The 5,085-nt window shown below is 38.9% G+C and overlaps 1 pseudogene; it reads left to right on the top strand.

Moving 5' to 3' along the window:
* Nucleotides 1-333: 333 nt before the first annotated feature.
* On the top strand, nucleotides 334-1,620 carry LOC120594127 (60S ribosomal protein L4-like; annotated as a pseudogene).
* The last annotated feature ends 3,465 nt before the right edge of the window (nucleotides 1,621-5,085 follow it).

Genomic DNA, 5,085 nt, shown 5'->3' with positions numbered 1-5,085 from the left:
AGAAATATCTAGAAGTACTTTTTCTAATTATTCAGATAGTTTATATTATTTGTGGATTGGCAGAGTTAATATTCATAAGACTAGAGAAATCAGAATCAGTGAGTAGGTTATGATAATGTAGGTGAACAAATTCAATATTTTATGGCAAGTGTTCTTTCTAAATTTCAGTGAATAAATACAACTTTCTGTAAAAAACATTGTAACATTCCAAAAAATGCAGTTTATAGATAATCCTTGAGTATATGGATCACCAAACTTTGTAGTTATAAATTAAATATTACAGGAGCATTCTACTTTTACCTATTAAACATATAAGAAGAAATGTAGAGAGGAGCACAGGCATCTCCTCTTCCCGCCATGGTGTGTGCTCATGCAGTGATATCAGTGTACTCCAAAAACAGGAGTCATCTGGCAAAATATCACTTTGTCTGCTGTGTTCAAGGATCCTGTTCAACCAGATATTGTGAACTTTGTTCACACCAACTGGTGCAAAAACAATAGACAGCCCTATGCTGTCAGTAAATTAGCAGGTCATCAGATTAGTGCTGAGTCGTGGGGTATTAGCAGAACTGAGGCTCGAATTCCCAGATTTTGAGGTGATGAGACTCATCGTTCTGGCCAGGGTGCTTTTGGCAATATGTGTTGTGGGGGCCACATGTTTGCACCAACCAAAACCTGGTGTCACTGGCACTACAAAGTGAACACAGTACAGTATTAATATGCCATGTGCTCTTCCCTGGCTGCCTTGGCCTTCCCTGCACTGGTCATGTCTAAAAGTCATCATATTGAGGAAGTTCCTGAACTTCTTTTGGTGGTTGAAGATAAAGTTGAAAGCTACAAGAAGACCAAGGAGGCTGTTTTGTTTCTTAAGAAACTTAAGGCTTCGAATGATACCAAAAAGGCCTGTGCTTCTTGGTGAATGAGAGCTTGTAAGGGCAAAATGAGAAACCATCATCGTATTCAGTGCAGGGGACCTTGAATCATCTGTAATGAAGACAATGGTTTTATCGAAGCCTTCAGAAACATCCCTGGAATCATTTTACTTAATGTAAGCAAACAACAGTTTGAGACTTGCTCCTGATGGGCATGTGAGCCGTTTCTGCATTTGGACTGAAAGTGCTTTCCGCAAGTTAAATGATCTGTATAGCACTTGGCATAAAGCTGCCTCCCTCAAGAGTAACTACAACCTTTCCATGCACAAGATGCTCAATACAGACCTTAGCAGAATCTTGAAAAGCCCAGAAATCCAAAGAGTCCTCCAAGTACCATGCAATAAGATTCATCTCAGAGTCCTGAAGAAGAATCCATGGAAAAACCTGAGAATCATGTTGAAGTGAAGCCTATATGGAAAGATCATGTGCTGGAACACCATTCTTTGCCAGGCCAAGAACCACAGGCTCCAAGTGGATAAAGCAACAACAGTGCTAGAAGCCAAATCAGATGAGAAGGGGGCTCCAGGCAAGAAGAAGACTGTGGTGAAGTAGAAAGGAAAGAAGGCTGTTGGCACTACAAAGCAGAGAGGCCTTTGGTGGGAAAAGGGGCTGCAGCTCCCAAGAAACCAGCTGAGGGGAAGCCACAGAAAAGACACTCATCACAGAAGAAAAGAAGCCTGTGGCATAAACTTAAATTTGTGTTTTTCTATAAAGGTCAAATCACTTTGGATAGCTAATTCTGAATAAAAATATGATTAAAGAAGCAGCGAGGAAAAAGACATGTAATTATATATAAGTTTAAAATTAAGAATCTTGTCTCTTTTATCTGTTATCACTTGATTTTTTGAGACCAAATAAAATCATTTTTTAATTTTCCTTGTCTCAATTACTTGCTAAGGATCAGCCTTTAGCTAAAACCACAAGAACGACGATTCATTATCTCAAGATTTCTCACTAAATACTCCTCAAACTCATGAGTTAGGGTTCCAATTATGATTTTCAACAAAAATGAATCTAAATTTTTGGAGTTCTATTTCTACAATGTTGAGTCTTAAACTCTTCGAGATCATTTATCATTTACAAAGACCTTTTGTATTTTCAATAAGCTATTTCTTTCATATGGATCTTGCACATTTCTTGTTAGGCTCTTAGGATTTTATAGTTTTTGTCATTATTGTGAATGGGCCTCTTTTTTATCCAATACATTTAAAAATGTATGTAAAGATATTTATTTTTATACATATATCATTTGATAATTACACTAAGATCTGTTTCTACTTTTAATACTTTTTCAATAGTCTCTTGTCTTTTTAGTTAAATAATCACACATTCATAAACAAATATTTCTTTCTCTCTTTATTTATAACATGGATCCTCTGATTTTTCTTTCTTCTTCCACTGCCCAGAACCTCAAATATCTTATGGAAGAGCAACAATGACAGTGATTGTCTTGTCTTCCAGAATTTAATGGGAATTCTGATATTTACTTAAGTGTATAATTTGCTAGAAGTATCTGCCAGACACATTCTTATCAATTTAAAAAGTTTTTTTTCTGATCAAAGTTTATTGATTTTTTTTCATCTGAATCTTGGATATGTGTTGAATTTTATTTTATTATCAATTAATATGGTCATTTATCCCTGTTTTAGTCCCTGGTTTATTACCCTAATAGATTTCCTAATGTTAAACTATCCTTGAATTCTTAGATACACTCTACTTGGTTGTGATATGGCTGCAGAGTAGGACAGTTAAAGGCTTCAGAAATGTCACTTCTCACATTTTATTGGCCAGAACTAGTTTCTTGGCTACATCTAACTAACTTCAAGAGAGTAGAAGTAGGAGACGGATATTATTGACATAATGTCTGTCATTTGGAGACCTCATTTGTCATCCAAACTAGAACCCTTTCGGAAATGAAAGAGGGAGCAATTAATAATGGTGCTGAGATGATAGGAGTGTTGAAATTTTAATACTTACATTTGTTATTCTTTGGCCTGAATGTGTATTTACTTTGATGGATATTTCTCCCCACCCCCAAATTCAGGTCTGCCTGGAACCTGTGCATGTAGCCTTATTTGGAAATAGGGTCTTTGCAGGTGTCAAGTTAAGATGAGGTCATACTGGAGCAGGGTGGGCCCTCCTCCAGTGGCTGGTGTCCTTGTAAGAAGAGGGAACTCTGGACACAGACCCGCACAGTGGGCAGCCTGCCCTGTGAAGATGGAGGCAGAGAATGGAGCAAAGCTGCCACGAGCCAAGGAACACCATGAATTTCTGGTCAGCACCAGAAACTGGAAAAGAAGGAAGGATTCTCCCCTAGAGCCTTTGGAGGCAACATGGCCCTGAAAACACCTTGATTTTGGACTTCTGGCCTCTAGAACTGGGAAAAATATATATATTTCTGTGGTTTTAAGTCATGCAGTTTGTGGAACCTTGTTATGGAATCCATGGTAAATGAACACAGCATGCACAAGGTTCTCTGCATCAGAGACTGAGTCGTTTAAACCTCACAGTACATACAAGGCATACAGCACCTTTGCAACCCCTTGGCCCAGGCCATTACCCTGAGGCAATGTGAAGCAAGCTGGTGGGAATATTTCCTACACAAGTGGCAGGACACTTTGTAGAGGAGGGACAAGGGAAAATGATTTTTCTCTGCTTATAAAGGAAAGGAGGCAGCTGTTCCCACCCTTTCTGAATATCTCCTTGGAAATACAATGGGCCTGACTCCTTAATTAATCCTTTGCTATATAAATAAAATCTCCAGGAGCCAAACAGCTGGGGGCGGGGGGGAGGGCAGGAAGGGGGAAAGAGGTTTTTTAGACTTTAAGAGTTCTCTGGGTTCTGAGGCTCACTCTTTCTTATAATACCCGTACCTAGGGAGATAGCTACTCTCTTTTTGCCACCGTAGGGGTTTAACCTAGGGACCTAGGTTGGTCTGTGACATTTGGCCTTCATGGAGAGACAAGTGAAGTTTTATTATTTTTTCAGGTCAAAGAAATTAACTAGACAAAAGCTACAGATGTATTCTCGTGGCATACATGGAGCATCAGAAGGCAGGGCTTTTACAGGAGCATGGGAAATGCCACAGAGTGTAGCCTAGGAGTCTCCTGGGAAAACCAGTACACATGGTCACCCCCTCTCAACACAGGGTGCAACATAATAAAGCTGGAAATTAACTACATCATGAGTGAGCACACACATACACACACGGACACAGAAACACACAGGTTAAAGATTCAGACATTTATAAATTATGCCAGGGGAAGAAATGTGTCAAGAAGACAAATCGCTTTAGAAAACTTCTGTAAGGAGAACCTACAAACAAAGCTACCAACTTTGAATTATTGTATTATAAGCAATAATAGTAAACAAGGAATGACCTAAGCAAAATTTTCTTTTAAAAAAATCAACAATGGGCAGCTTTTCTGCTGGAACCACCATCTTCCAGTACTTCGCTAAAATGATCAACACAAAAGGAAGAGTAGGCACTGCTCTGTGTCCTGTGAGGCTTTTAGAAACATGGAGTTGCTCCTTTTGCCATGAACACGCAAATCTACATGAAAGATGATGGTGTAGACATCAAGGGAATGGGCATTATTAAAAAATAAACACTCTACCAGTGATCCCACGGCAAAACTGAAGGGTTGGCAGTGTACCCAGCATGCCGTTGGCATGGTTGTAAACGAATGAGTTAAGGGCAAGATACTTGCCAAGAAAATTAACGTATGTATTGAGCATATTGAGCACGCTAAGAGCCCAGATTGCTTCCTGAAGCATGTGAAGGAAAATAATCAGGAAAAGAAGGAAGCCAAAGAGAAAGGCACTTGGGTTCAACTGAAGCGCCAGCCTGCTCCACCCAGAGAACTTTGTGAGAACCAATAGAAAGGAGCCTGCACTGCTGGATCTCATCCTCTCTGGATTCGTGGCAAGCAGGCTTAAAAAAAAATAAGACTGCTGGACTGTAAAAATGTTTCTTGTAATTGACTAGAGAAGTGTGGTATCTCTACCCCCTAAGAAATATTTAAAGCAAACTTTGTTCTAATTTATTGGGTGATGTCTTCACTATTCAAATTTAATGGTTTTTTCTTTGTGAAAGATGTAAAGTGGTTTATTATATAACACAATTGGTTAGGAAACTGTCAGGTATTATTTA

Source organism: Pteropus medius, unplaced genomic scaffold (genome assembly GCF_902729225.1).
Source record: "Pteropus medius unplaced genomic scaffold, Ma_sr-lr_union100, whole genome shotgun sequence".
Taxonomy (NCBI): Eukaryota; Metazoa; Chordata; class Mammalia; order Chiroptera; family Pteropodidae; genus Pteropus; species Pteropus medius.
The sequence above is the reverse complement of the archived record's forward strand: the minus strand, read 5'-3'. Positions and strand labels throughout refer to the sequence as shown.